At 38.3% G+C, this 15,933-nt stretch overlaps 1 protein-coding gene across 1 annotated transcript in view; it reads right to left on the reverse strand.

Moving 5' to 3' along the window:
• Window positions 1-15,933, reverse strand: part of Polr3B (RNA polymerase III subunit RpIII128) — a 527,342-nt gene that overhangs the window by 497,553 nt on the left and 13,856 nt on the right. The gene's annotated exons all lie outside the window — the stretch shown is intronic.

The following is a 15,933-nucleotide window of genomic DNA, read 5'->3' on the forward strand; positions in this document are numbered from 1 at the left end:
AAATATTCCAGTTTAATCACCTGAAATCTAAACAAACTGAAGAAATTGCGGAAACCTTTGGGGCTTCTCGTGGTTGGTTCGAGAAATTTAAAAAACGGACCAGGATTCATAGTGTAAAATTAACAGAAGCTGCAAATAAGTTTCCAGAAAAACTAAAGGAAATAATTGAACGTGAAAATTTTCCAAATTTGGTGTTCAATGTTGACGAAAGCGGTTTGTTCTGGAAACGGCTACCAACAAAAAGCTTCATTTCTATTGAAGAAAAATCAGCTGCTGGGTTCAAAGCAGCCAAAGACCGTTTAACGTAACTCTTTGGATCAAATGCCTCTGGCGATTATAAATTAAAATTGTTATTAGTTTACCATTCATAAAATCCGAGGGCGTTAAAAGGTAACATAAAAATGAATTTACCTGTAATATGGAAAGCAAATAGAAAAGCGTGGGTTACCAAGGAGTTATTTACTGATTGGTTTGATAACCACTTTTGTCCTGAAGTAAAACGGTATTGTCAAAAAAAAAACAACTTTGAAGAAAAAGCTCTTTTGTTGTTAGACAATGATCCGGGACATCCTACTGATCTTAACACATTGGACACATGCATTCCTGTCAAAGTTGTGTTTCTTCAAGTAAACACAACTTCCCTGATTCAACCATTGGATCAGGGAGTAATAGCATCATTTAAAGCTTATTATCTGCGTCGAACATTAAGCAGTTTAACTGAACTAGAGGATAAAGAGGAAATGACAGTTAAAACTTTTTGAAAAACTACACCATTAAAAACGCAATTGAAAACATTGATAGTTCTTGGAAAGAAGTCACTAAGAAATGCTTAAATGGAGTTTGGCGCAAAATATGGCCAGAAGTTGTACTAGAAGAAGAAAATAACATCCAAGAAATTAGAAATGAAGTTATCCAGATGGCTCAATCAATAGGTTTCGAAAATGTCGATGAAGAGGATGTTAGAAATTTATTGAATGCAGAAAATGATCGTTTTTCAGTGGAAGATTTAGAAAACCTTGTTAGCAACAAAGACAAAGATAATGAAGACGAAGTTAAAGAAGTTCCTGCCGAAAAAGTGTTAACAACCAAAGATTTAAAAAGGTGCTTAAATGACATTGAAAACGTTTTAAATTTTTTTAGTGAAAATGATCCTGATTTAGGAAGAAGTGTTATTGTTAAGCGATCAGTGTTAAATGCAATAACTCCGTATAGGCAATTGTTAAATGAAAGAGAAAAAGAACATAAACAATCAACTTTAGACTCATATTTTAAAATGTGATTTCACTTTGTATGTAAGTTGACTGTTTATTTAATAAAACTTTTCTTTGTTCGAAAAAAAAGCTTTTCATTTTCTTTACGTAGGAACGTATCCCTATTTTGGCCATAGTATTTTTACCTCTGAAAACGAAGTTTCGCTTAACGAAGTAATTTCGTGGAACGCATCCTATTCGTTATTCGAGGTATGCCTGTATAAGTAGATCAGATAAGTGTATGAGTAGGGGTACTGACTTGTCAGGTGTAGTTACAATGGAAAAATTAAAACAGTGGCTGAAAAATAAAAGCAGGTTAAATAAGATTAAATAACAATATATAAACAGTGCTTAATGCTATAGATCAGTGCTTCTCAAAGTGGGCGATATCGCCCCCTGGGGGCATTTGAATTACCCATGGGGACGATAGGTATGAAAGGGGGCAATATGCATGAAAGGGGGGCGACAGGGGACGGATGGAGAACCATCAATGATTGGCCGTTACAAGGGTTTTATGGCTTATTTAAAAAATGCTGTGCCAAATATTATTACTGTTCATTGTGTCATTCACCGTCAGCATTTAGTTGCGAAAAAACTTGATGATCAACTGCACAATTCTCTACAAACTGTTATTACCGCTATAAACAAAATTAAAGCACATTATTCGAATGATCATATATTTCGAAAGCTTTGTGATCAAAACAGTGAAGATTTTGAACGATTTCTACTTCACTCCGCGGTTCGGTGGCTGTCAAAAGGCAACTGTCTCAACAGATTTTATGAACTCTTTGATATTGCTGTCGAGTGTTTTGAAGATAGGAACAACGACCTTAGTAATGACCTCAAGAAAATGAAAACTGATATTGCTTATCTTGCAGATATATTTACTAAATTCAACTCAATGAACTTACATTTACAAGGACAAGATGTAACTCTTATTAAGGCGAAAACTCAAATTTCAGCATTTATTTCAAAATTAAAGCTTTTTATGCGCAACGTAAGACAACGTGAATTGTGTCAATTTCCAAATCTGTTGGAAATAGAGAAAAAAGAAAAAATAGCTGATGAAACTCTACTAACTTTTTGTAATCATCTAGAAATGTTGCGCAGAGATGTGCAGGAAAGGTTCGAAGATCTCCTTAATTTGAAAATTCCAGATTGGGTTATAAATCCTTTTTTAAATAATGACGATGGTGAATGTTTTGTAGAAGAAGAATTGATTGAGTTACAAAATGAAGTTGAACTGAAGCCAAAATTTCAAAATTCATATCAGGAATTTTTGTTACAAAAGAAAATCCCTGAAATTACTGATTTCTTTTCCAACATCATATCTAGTCGAAACCGGTTTCAGTGCTGTATCTCAATTGCTGACAAAACAAAGAAATTGTATGGATGTTGTTAAACGTGGCAATTTACGACTTCTACTTACAGATATTAAACCTAATATTGATAAGCTAATAAATCTCCAAGCTCATCCATCGCATTAAATATCAAAATATAATTAACTATTTCCATTAATATCGTGACTTATTTATGTAATTAACTTTAATTTTTATAACTTAATTTAAGTGACTACAACTGACTTTATTTATGCAGTTGTAATTTTTTACGAAGAAGGAATAAAGTGCACTAAATAGTTTTCTTTATAATTCACACATATATGCAGGGCTGCATTTATGTTTTTGGAGGCAAACAGACAAATATTCATTTCAGTTATTTAGCTTCACTTTATATTGGTGGGCAAAAAAAAAAGTGCTGGCGAGGGCTTTTTTTAGGGGGCAGTGATCCAAAAAAGTTTGAGAAGCACTGCTATAGACCCTAAGATTTTAACTACGTCATCAAGAGCCAGAAGCTAAAACCAAAGGAAATACAGCAAGAAGTAAGGCCTCTGTTTCTTTTGTGACATACGTAGCAGACAGAAAAAGTGAGCAGACGTATATATCACAGCCGACCCAACAGAGACCAAAAAGAAATGTAATAAGAAATCAATAAAATATAAATAAAAATAAGATGTTTGTTTTTTTGTTTTTTTTGTTTTTTTTTGTTTGGTAGTTGTTGGTGTCAGCTTCTGTGGCCATAATGCACCTCCCAAGGTTTTTGCAGTACTCTTGATCCAAGCCTGAGGCGGGATTCTAACCCGCGACCTTTAGGTTGCCAGGCAGGCACTTTACCCACCCGGCTAGCCCGGTCGGCAAAATAAGATGCAAAATTAAGATAAAATTAATACCTTATGTGAACTTTAACAAAGGAAATATAATATGAAGTCGAAGGAAATATTCAAAATGACAACTTACTGTTGTGCCTGGCAGAAGATTGTGAAATGGGCTGAGGGGAGCGAACATATCAAGGCGGTGTCGAAGACCAAAGAAATTAGCCAAAAGTTCCCAGCCAATTTTACAACCGTTCAAATAACTCCGAGTTTCGGGGAAGAAGGTGTAAATAGATCAAAGTAAACCTTATCCACATGATGGGGAAGTCAGCAATTAAACAAATGAGGCAAATAGACCAGCATAGGGGAGAAATAGATAATTTACAAAGTAGCAGAAAAACAGTATCTCAAATATTGCTTTCGGTTAATCTAATCGCTCACAAGAAATAAATTATGTAGGGTCTAAGAACAGCAAAAAAGTAAATGAAAGAAGGGGAATATAGCAGTGTTCGGGCAGTCCGAGGTTGTGTAACCCGTACCAATAATAGGTCACTGGACATATGCCTCGTTTTTAAGTCAGTAATGGCATTGTTTTAAAGAATATGAGACTAAACAATGTCAGAAATTAAAATAAGGACGAAAAAACAACTAACAAAATAATACCCCCGTAGTTAGCCAAAGCTTAAAACAGAAGTTGAGCAGATCTTGATATAACTGTTTTTTGAAAAGTGTAAAGCTGATTTTAGATTATAGCCTGTATTTGAAGCCATAAGACATGATGCTTCTTAGTTCCTGGTTGGGTACGATATTTAAATTGCTAGTTATATATGATCCAAGTGTGTATCAACAAAAGTTGATACACACTTTGATCATATATAAATTAGCCTGATGGCAAATACATCTATGTGCAACAGGCTCTAGATCGAATTTATCCATGTGGCTAGAGGTTTACAGTTAGAGGCTATGAGTCCAAATGGTTTGGAATAAATGAATCTGGATATAATGTTCAGATTCTGGCAGCCAGTAGGAAGTAGATCAGCCAATTTATTAATGCTGCTATTAATGCTGATGCTGTCCAAGCTAGCATTATATTTAAGAATGAAGGTAGCATTTTCTTGGTTATTCTGATAGATGCTAGATTTTAATTTAAATTTACAAATATCTGTTAAAAGGTGAAGTAATTATTTAGATGTAAAGGAGAGGATGAATCTGCAAAGGTAAGTCTATCACCAATAAGAGCAGCATAATTACTAATAAATGAATTGCTTATGGCAAGAAATTAAAAATTAGCATTAATAACTACAAATTTCGTTATATTTACTTCATACCTAAGTTCCACAAAACCCCACTGGTTTCAGATTCATCGCTTCTTGTAAATACAGTTATTATTATTATTATTAGCCATATGGTGCAAGGCAGCCTGAGGCTTTTGCTACACCAGCCAAAAAAAAAAAAAAAAATTTCTAATTTACCCTAAGAGAGAGAGAAAGAAGTAGAAGGAAATCACCAAGGAAGAGAAGAATGACGATATCCAGCTCAGGACCCTGGGTGTGCCAAGCCCATGCTCACCAGATGTGAGCCCCACCAGTTATGTTCATAATCATTTTAAAAATGAACTTAAAGGTGAGGATGAAACTGGGGTACCAACAAAAAAATAAAATAAATATATAAAATAAAAATAAATAAAAAAGAACAAAATAATAATAAATAAATAAAAATGGAAGAAAACAAATAAAAATAAAATGAAGGAAAACAGGAACAGAACAAAAAGAATTTTAAAAACAAGGAAATAGGTGAGTCTAGCAGCACGTTTTGAAACGGTTTAGATTTAAAACATCAAGGATGCTGTAACATAGATGATAAGAAAGAATACAGGCAGCAGGATTATACACTAGTTGATCCAGATGTCTCCTACAGATATACCAACAGGTTTGGTCTTTTGGACTCTCTAGCAGCTGGCCAGCAAACTCTATTTAAAAGCTGTACTCTTACATTTCAAATGTAAATAAGATTGGAACTCTGCTTGTTGGAGGCTTATTAAGGCTCCAATAAGCAAGGTGGTGGTATAGCACCAGCTGATGACAATCATCTACAAGGCTGTGCCTGATAAATGCACCCCCTGTGTGTGTGTGTGTGTGTGTGTGTGTGCGCGCGCGTGTGTGTGTGTGTTTTAGCTCAAAACAAAAGAAGTTATGTACGATTGCATTTGCCATCAACATAAATTATTTATAAAAAGGATGTGTCATACCGATTATTTTTGTCATTCAGATTTAGCAGGAGCTTATATTTTTTACATAACTCACCTCCAAATCCGTATGGTTTGAAGATGTGAATTTTAAAAAGTGAAAGTTAAAAATTCCCTAAGAAAAAAGGAGTGCACTTCTTTTTACTTAGGTTGTTATACATAATAAAAACCATAATAAGAACTGAATAATCAAGTCTTGATGGGAGACTTTCGTAAAACATTGTCAGTTGGTTATTTTGAGAAAAGAAAGTTGCGTGTGTGTGCGCTTTTATAGATGAAACAACTTCCAGGATGCATAGCTAAAGCATGTGTTGGAAATTTTATGGGAATTAAACTCCATATTGGCAAAATGTTGATTAGTAGTTTGGTACAGAGAATTACATTCTGCAAGCTCTGACAGAATCAATCAATAGCTAATGCTTTATATAATACTAGGGCCTATTATCATAGAAATAGTCTTCAATCTAATTATTCTTCAACAGAATATAGCCAACATACACAATCACATAACTATACCCCTCAATAGATTCAGCAATAACTTAATGAAATTAAATTGATCCACGTGTGAGAAGATTTTACGGTTCCTTTTCACGGTTCCAGCAAATGGGGAATTTTTTGTTAAATTTATGCTCTTTTTATTGACTTAATTGGTATATTAATTTTTTTTTCTAGTAACTTTATAGTCCTAGTCATGCTATTCAGTTTATTTTGCATTTAGACAGAATTTTAGTAGATTACTACTTAGCATCCATAGAACCCTCTACCGTTTGAAACTTGCTGCCACTGTTGTGCGAGGGGTTTCCGAAAAGTAAGGTAACACGTTTTTTCTCTCGATGATGTTTAATAATACAAAGTTGAAATTACACACCAAGAAATAAGTGAACATGCACTACTACTTCTCCACAAAGTCTCCAGTTAAATTGATGCACTTGTCCCAATGATGGAGCAGTTTATCAATAACAGTACTGAAGAAGTCTGTGCCCACACGCAGTAACCAACATCGCACCGCCTGATGAACTTTCTCATTTGTCGTGAAACGCTTTCCTGTTTTTTTCAGAAGGCCGAACAAATGGAAGTCTGAAGGCACTAAGTCTGGGCTGTAGGGGGAATGTGACAGTTTCCCAACGATTACGGTGCAACCACTCATGAGTGATGTGGGCAGTGTGTGGATTTGCATTGTCATGCAACAAAATCATGGCGCTTGTCAGGAGTCCTGGTCGTTTGCACTGAATGTTGGCTTTCAGTTTTTCCAATGTTGCACGGTAAAGCTGTGCATTGATTGTTCCTCCCTTTGCAAGAAATCCACCAACAGAAAGCCTTGGTGATCCCAGAACACTGTGTCCATGACTTCAGACACTGGGAAGAGTTTTGAATTTTTTGCACACAGGAGATTATGGATGTTTCCAGGTCATGGAGTCTTGTTTGTTGTTTGCTCTCCGGAGTAAAGTGATGAGCCCACGTTTCATCTGCTGTGACTATGCGAGCGAGAAAATCCTCTCCATCACTATATCACAACAGGTTTTTCAGACACATCCCCATGCGTTTTGCTTTGTCCTCCTCTGACAATTGTCAGGGCACCCAGCAGCAGCACACCTTTCAAAAGTCAAGGACATCGTGAACAGTCAACTCACTCGTGTTCACTATTTACGTAGTTTCACTTGCCTGTTTTCAAGAATGATGGCCTTAATGCACGAAATGTCTTCTGTCTTGCTCGATGAAGGCCTGCCTGCCCAATGTCCATCTTCAATGTCAACACAGCCCGCTTTAAATTCATTGCACCAAAAACGCACCTGCTTCTTTGTCATCACCTTTTTGCCACACACAGCAACCAGTTCACGGTGAATGTCACTTGGTGACGACCCTTTTGCTTGCAAAAAGCAAATAACTTCACAAACACCTGTTTTGGGCCACACTCGCACTGTAGCCACCATTTTGCAACTGAAATCTGCTGTGAGGCGACAGTACCACAACACTGCACTGACAGTCTTTTTGAATGTTATTAATGGGCTTATCTGTCTACTGCATTTCATCTCATTCCTTTTCACCATTATTAAGAAAAAAAAAATGTGTTACCTTACTTTTCGGAAACCCCCTCTTAGTATATTGTATATATCTAGTTTTATCTCAAACATAAAGCTAGATAGCATAATACGTAGCACTGTTTTAGAAACTGTTAGCTTAGCATACATTTATACATAACACTTTATTAGGAATCTGTTAGCTTAGCATACATTTAATTAATCAATTAATTAACTGTATTAATCAATTGATACATTTAATTAATTGTCAATTATTCAATTAAATTTATAAACCTTATTATTTTTTTTTGTTAATTAAATTGTATTTAAATGGAAAGAGTGCCTCAGACTAGAGCAGCAAACCAATGTGCACAAACCAGCAGGAATGCTGTGGCTTGGGGTAGAACTGAAGGGGGCGATTCTCCAATGCATCAGTTTAAAAAAATGTGCAAAATGTGAAATCTTTGCGGAAATTTCTGGAACAGGACATGATCTAGCCAAAGAGGATATCTTTGTGTGTGTGTGCAAGATGCAGAAATTATCAAGAAAATAGGCCAACTCAGCATTCCGATGGAAGTCTACGAGAGTTTGAGGTGTAGGGTAGATGCACTCAAAGGAATAAAATGGAGGACCATTAAGCTCTCCATTGCCCAAATCAATGGCAGAGCTCACACTTTTGCATCAAGCAACAATCGGCAAGTGACAAACTTCAGGGCACAATGAGCTGATCCCACAAATGCTAGTTTGTCGGTGACTCAATTGTCAGGGACAGGAAATATATTGTGCAAAAAGGATAGGTGAAATTGGACCAGGGTAAGTCTGCCAGGGGCAAAAGTTGATAACATTGCAGAGCAGATATCATCTTTTAAGGGCACAAAAGGTGATATTATTGTACATGTTGGCACTAATGACATTAAGTAGGAAATCTATGGACTTATTAAACAAGTACAGGTCAGTGTTGGAAAAAAGTCATTAGTTAGGGTTAAATTTGAAAGTGTCTGCAATTCTATCCAGACACGATTGGAGGGCGGATATGATAAGAGCCCTGTAGATCAATTCAGCCCTGGAGAGACTGTGCAAGGCCCATGGGGTAGAATTTTTCTCAGCGTGGTCTGTGCTTGTTAACAGGAGAGACTGCTTCTACAGAGATAGGATACACTTAAATATAAAGTGTGCAAGAATGAAAAAAAAAAAAAAAAAAAATCTTGTTTATACTCTGGCACAATCACAAGGTCAGTGGAGGTCACAAAACATCAATCACTTACAATATACCAATCAATACAAATGTATTTAGCAGTCACGGGCTTGAACTTCGGTCCACTTGAAGAGAGCATGCTACTGCACTCCTGCTCCTGACTACTTGGCTACTATGGAGACAATGTTAGGTGGATCGGAAAACTACTAGCTTGGAAGATTCCCAGACTAATATATTAACAGAAGCCACAGGCAGAGGTGGAAGTGATTCTTGCACTGCTTCTATTGGATGGGGAAGCAGCAGCTTGGAAAGCTAGTTGCAGGGAATTTCAGGGACTGCCTCGAGTTATCATCAAACAAGTAAAAATATGGGCTGTGTGTGTGTTGGATTACTAAAGAGTACGAATAGGTGCATGTATACATGCACTTGCATGTACACCAATGCTAGAAGTATAGTAAATTTGATGAATTTGTAGTGCTGATCAAGGCATCAAAGGCACATATTGTTGGGATATCAGAGACATTGTGTCACACAGATATAAGCAGTGCAGAATGGGAATTTGGGAAGTACTTGTAGAGAAAGGATAGACAGGATAGTAAGGGAGCAGGGGTTATGCTGTTAGTTAAGAAACACAATCTAATGAAGTGCATCCAGTTGACATGGGTGGACAGTGCAACGTTCAGTCAGTTTGGTGCGCAAACACTGGGAAAGAGAAAATGAGAGTAGGAGTGTGTTATAGGCCTAATGACTCTGATGAGTATAATGAACAATTGTGCAGAGAAATAAAGAGTGGGCCAGTAAATCAGAATGTCTTGTAATGGGGAATTTCAACTTTCCAGATATGACTGGAACTTGTGGGTTAGCATTAGTAGAGGCATATGATGCAAGAAAGCAAGCATATGCAGCATCAGGCAAAAAAAAAAAAAAAACTTCCACTTCACCCTCCATTTGTTCGAAATACCTGTCCAGCTGAGCCTTAAACTTATTTAGACTATTAACTTCCACAACAAGGGATGGAAGTCTGTTCCACCAACCAATTACCCGCTGGCTAAAGGCAAATTTCCGCACATCTATCCTAAATTTGTCTTTCCTCAATTTGAATTTATGCCCTCTCAGGTGATTATTCTGAGCAAGAGGAAGAATCCTATCAGCATTGAGCATACTCAAACCATTCAAGGCTTTATACACCTCTATCAGATCACCTCGCTGGTGCCTAGTCTCCAGACACTGTAATTTGCAAAACTTAAGCCTTTCTTCGTAAGAGCACCCCTTTGTTCCATTCACCAATCATGTTGCCCTTCTCTATACTCGTTCCAGCAGCTCTACATCCTTGAAATGAGGCCTCCAGAACTGTATACAGTACTCAAGGTGTGGCCTGACCATTGCCTTATACAAGGGAATAATCACCTCCTTATCCCTGCTAAAAAAATTCCTGTATATCTTTGACAAGACACCATGAGCTACTCTTCCAGCCCATCTGCACTGCTCAGAGAACTTCATATCTGCCTGCACAATTAACCCCCGGGTCCTTTTCATTCTCTACCACTGTCAGTACCACACAGTTGATACGCTGCTCTGGGGTTGCTGTTTCCCATATGTAGTACTTTACATTTGTCAATGTTAAACTTCATTTGCCACCTCTCAACCCATCTGCTCAAACTCAACAGATCCTGTTGTAGGAGCATAGCGTCAGTAGTGTCCTTAACAACCCTGCCAACCTTTGTATCGTCTGCAAACTTGGACATTAAGCTTGATATACCATCATCAATATTATTTTTAAATTCAGAAAACAATAATGGACCCAACACTGAACCTTGAGGGACTCCACTAATAACATTAGTCCACGATGAGCAGTGTCCATTGATTACCACTCCATGTCTTCTCCCCCTCAACCACCCCTTTATCCATAGCAGCAATTTGCCTCCAATACCACACAGCTCCAATTTGTGCAGCAGTCTTCCACATGCAACAGTATCAAAAGCCTTTCTAAGATCCAAGTATATAATATCAAAGTTATTCCCTGCATCCAGCTCTTTTGTGACTGCATCATAGCATCCAATCAAACTGGTCAGGCAAGAATTTCCCTTAACAAACCCATGCTGTGTCCGAACTATAACTGAAGTCTTGTCTAGATGATCCTGCAGTGCTTCTTTAACCAGTGCCTCCATTAATTTTCTTGGAACAGAAGTTAAACTCACAGGTCTATAATTACTTGTGTCAGCCTTTGATCCTCCTTTGTGAATTGGGGTCCCATTTGCACCTCTCCAGTCTATGGGTACCTCTCCTGAGTCCAAGGAAGCTCTCATAATTATGGCTAAAGGTTTGCTTGCTTACTTCCTTTGCTGCCTCCTTTAATATAACTGGATAGATCCCATCCACCCCAGGTGCCTTTCTTGTATTTATTTTCAACAATTTCTCCTCCACTTTACTCTCAGTTATTACAAGATTATATAGCTTACTGCCAGAGTTGAATACACATCTGGCATTACCCTCGCTGAATTACTCCTCGTGTGTGAATGTCGATGCAAAATATTCATTTAGTTTGTTAGCTACCTGAACAGGATCATCAACAGTTGAACCATCGATATCAAGTGGACCAATATGATTCATCCCCTTCCTTCTAGAGTTTACATAAGTAAAGAACTCTTTGCTGTTTGCTGTTTCTCATAATCTGCCTTTGCTGCCTAACCTCCTTTGTGACTTGGTTACAGACCAGCTTATATCTATCATAAGCTTCCATGTCACCCATTAATTTATATGTATCCCATGCATTTTTCTTCTCTGCCATATGTCTCATTACTTCATCTGACATCCATTTAGGCCTAAACATTGAACAATATTTGTTAGTTGGTATGTAAAGCCTAGTAGCTTCCAAAATAAGTTAGCATTAGCATTAGTAGAGGCATATGATGCAAGAAAGCAAGCTTATTCAGCATCAGCCAAAAAAAAAAAAAAAAAACCCCTCTCCCATTTCACCCCTCCGTTCGTTCGAAATACCTGTCCAGTTGAGCTTTAAATTTGTTTAGGCTATTAACTTCAACAACAAGTGATGGAAGTCGGTTCCACCAACCAACCACCCGCTGGCCAAAGGCAAATTTCCGCACATCTATCCGACATCCGTCCTTCCTCAATTTGAATTTATGCCCTCTGAGGTGATTATTCTGAGAAAGATGAAGAATCCCATTGGCATTGAGCATGCTCAAACCATTCAAAGCCTTATACACCTCTATCAGATCACCTCGCCGGTGCCTAGTCTCCAGACTCTGTAATTTGCAAAACTTAAGCCTTTCTTCGTAAGAGCAACCCTTTGTTCCATTTACTAATCTTGTTGCCCTTCTCTGTACCCGTTCCAGCAGCTCTACATCCTTCTTGAAATGAGGCCTCCAGACCTGTATACAGTACTCAAGATGTGGCCTAACCACTGCCTTATACAAGGGAATAATCACCTCCTTATCCCTGCTAGAAAAATTCCTGTATATCCTTGACAAGACACCATGAGCTACTCTTGCAGCTCGTCTGCACTGCTCAGAGAACTTCATATCTGCCTGCACAATTACCCCCAGGTCCTTTTCATTCTCCACCACTGTCAGTGTAGTACCTCAGAGTTGATACATTGCTCTGGGGTTACTGTTACCCATATGTAGTACTTTACATTTGTCAATGTTAAACTTCATTTGCCACCTCTCAGCCCATCTGTTCAACCTTTCCAGATCCTGTTGCAGCAGCATAGCGTCAGTAGTGTCCTTAACGACCCTGCCAACCTTTGTATCATCTGCAAACTTAGACATTAAACTTGATATCCCATCATCAATATCATTCATAAACACCGAAAACAACAATGGACCCAACACTGAACCTTGAGGAACTCCACTAATAACATTAGTCCACGTTGAGCAGTGCCCATTGATTACCACTCTCTGTCTTCTGCCACTCAACCATCTCCTTATCCATAGCAGCAATTTGCCTCCAATGCCACACTGCTCCAATTTGTGTAGCAGTCTTCCATGTGCAACAGTATCAAAAGCCTTTCTAAGATCCAAATATATAATATCAAAGTTATTCCCTGCATCCAGTTCTTTTGTGACTACATCATAGTATCCAATCAAATTGGTCAGGCAAGACCTGCCCTTAACAAAACCATGCTGCGTCTGAGCTATAACTGAATTCTTGTCTAGATGATCCTGCAGTGCTTCTTTAACCAGTGCCTCCATTAATTTACCTGGAACAGAATTTAAACTAACAGGTCTATAATTACTTGTGTCAGCCTTTGATCCTCCTTTGTGAATTGGGGTTACATTTGCACATCTCCAGTCTATGGGTACCTCCCCTGAGTCCAAAGAAGCTCTCATAATTATGGCTAGGGGTTTGCATACTTCCTTTGCTGCCTCCTTTAATATAACTGGATAGATCCCATCCACCCCAGGTGCCTTTTTTATGTTTATCCTCAACAATCTCTCCTCCACTTTCCTCTCAGTTATTACAAAATCATCCAGCTCACTGCCAATGTTTACTTTACCTACATCATTCTCCTTCCTGAATAACTCCTCATGCATGAATGTAGATGCAAAATACTCATTTAGATTGTTAGCCACCTGAGCAGGATCCTCAACTGTTGAACCATCAATATCCAGTGGACCAATCTGATTCATCCCTTTCCTTCTCGAGTTCAAGTATGTAAAGAACTCCTTTCTGTTTTTCTTTGCATCCTTTGCCAAGGATTTTTCGTAGTCTGCCTTTGCCTGCCTAATCTCCTTTGTGACTTGGTTACAGACCAACTTATATCTATCATAGGCTTCCATGTCACCCATTAATTTGTATGTATCCCATGCATTTTTCTTCTCTGCCACATGTCTCATTAGTCCATCTGACAACCATTTAGGCCTAAACCTTGAACAATATTTCTTAGTTGGTATGTAAAGCCTGGTAGCCACCAAGATTAGTTCCTTGAATGCTTCCCATTTTGAGTTTGCTGTTGGTAACATCATCAGTTGGTCCCACTGTATAGAATTTAAATACTGTCTCAGACCATCATAGTCGCCTTTACGAAAACAAAAACCCTTCCCTTTACCTCTGATGGTAGTTACCTCCTTGAGTAAATCCCACTTCAACACACTGTGATCACTGCCACCTAGTGGTTCATTTATCTGCAGGTTCTTAATGCATGAAGAATCACTACTGATAATCAGATCAAGAGTATTGCTCCCTCTTGTTGCCTCACGAACATGCTGATGTAGAAAACAATCATCCAATAAATCCACAAAAGCCTTGCTAGTGTGCGAGTGACCAACCCACAAATTCCAGTCAATATCTGGGAAATTAAAATCCCCCATTATAAGACTCTCTGATTTACTGGCCCACTCTATTTCCCTGTACAATATATTATTATACTCATCAGAGTCATTAGGCCTATAGCACACTCCTACTCTCAATTTTGATTTCCCTATGCTTATGTCACACCAAACTGACTCGACACTGCCCTGTCCATCGATGTCAACTGGCTTCACTTCCTTTGACTTTATGTGTTTCTTAATTAATAGCATAACCCCTCCTCCCCTCCTGTCCTGTCTATCCTTTCTATATACATTGTATTCCCCAAATTCCAGTTCCGCATTACTTATATCGGTGTGACACCACGTCTCTGATATCCCAACAATATCTGCCTTTGATGTTTTGAGCAATACCTCAAATTCATCAAATTTATTTACCAAACTCCTAGCATTGGTGTACACGCAGGTATACATGCACCTGTTTCTATTCTTAGCTACCCTAACACAACCCATGTGTTTACTTGTAACGCAATGACTACCAGCAGTCTCTGAAATATCCTGCATCTTGTTTTTCAGACTTCTGCTCATTTGAATAGAAGCAGTGCAAGAATCACTTCCACCTCTGCCAGTGGCTACTGTTAATCTATTAGTCCTTGTATCCCCCCCAACTAGCAGTTTTCCGACCCACCTAACACTGCCTCGACAGCATCAGCAAAAATTCTTGCACCCTTTCTATTTAAGTGTATCCCATCCCTGTAGAAGCAATCTCTCCTGTTAACAAGTACAGTCCAGGCTGAAAAAAATTCTACCCCTTGAGCCTTGCACAATCCCTCCAGGGCCGAATTGATCGACAAGGATCTCATCATATACTCCCTCCTATCGTGTCTGGGCAGAATTGCAGACACTTTCAAGTTCAACCCTAATTCACGGCTTTTTTTCAACAGTGACCTGTACTTGCTAAGTAATTCCGCCGGTCTCCTACTCTTAATATCATTAGTGCCAACGTGTACAACTATATCACCTTTTGTGCCCTTAAAAGATGATATCCACTCTACAACGTCATCAACCTTTGCCCCTGGCAGACATACCCTGGTCCTATTCCACCTATCCTTTTTACAAAGCATGTTCCCCGTTTCCCTGACAATAGAGTCACCAACAACTACTAGTTCCTGTGGGACCAGCGCATTCTGCCTAGGGGGCTGCCCTGTGTTGCCTGATGACCAAGTGCAAGCTCTGGCGTTGATGTGGGCAGCTGAGAGCTTGATGGGCCCCTCAATTTATTTCCTTCGAGGGCATCCACCCTGTCCTTCAAGGTCTCATAAAGGCCCATAACAACGCTGAGTTGTCGCCTGATTTCCTTGCACTCCTTACATCGTGCACACACAAAGACATCCCCCTTGGCAGTATCATGTCCCGTACCCGACTGCTCCGCAAACATCAAGCAAACAGTGCATTTTAATAGACTGTGATTCAGAGGGCAACTGCCCCCCTCAGTTCTCCCCTGAACCACAGCACTCCCATTAGCTTGAGCCTTTTGCTTTGCTGCTCTGGTCAGAGTCATGATTCCAATTTAATTCAATAAAATTTAAAACAAAAATTAAATCCTTAAGTTATATCCCAAAACAGTTATGTTATATATATATATATATTTTTTTTTTTTTTTCGGTATCTAGTGTTCCCTTTATACAACTTCCGTATCACGTGTACCACTATAGTTATGTATTAATTATTTGTTACGATTAAGTCGTTATATATATTTATAGAGTTAAAAATACAATTTAATTGACAATAAAGTTTATCAAGATTAAT

Source organism: Mastigoproctus giganteus, chromosome 1 (assembly GCF_048544385.1).
Source record: "Mastigoproctus giganteus isolate SK-2022 chromosome 1, ASM4854438v1, whole genome shotgun sequence".
Classification (NCBI taxonomy): domain Eukaryota; kingdom Metazoa; phylum Arthropoda; class Arachnida; order Uropygi; family Thelyphonidae; genus Mastigoproctus; species Mastigoproctus giganteus.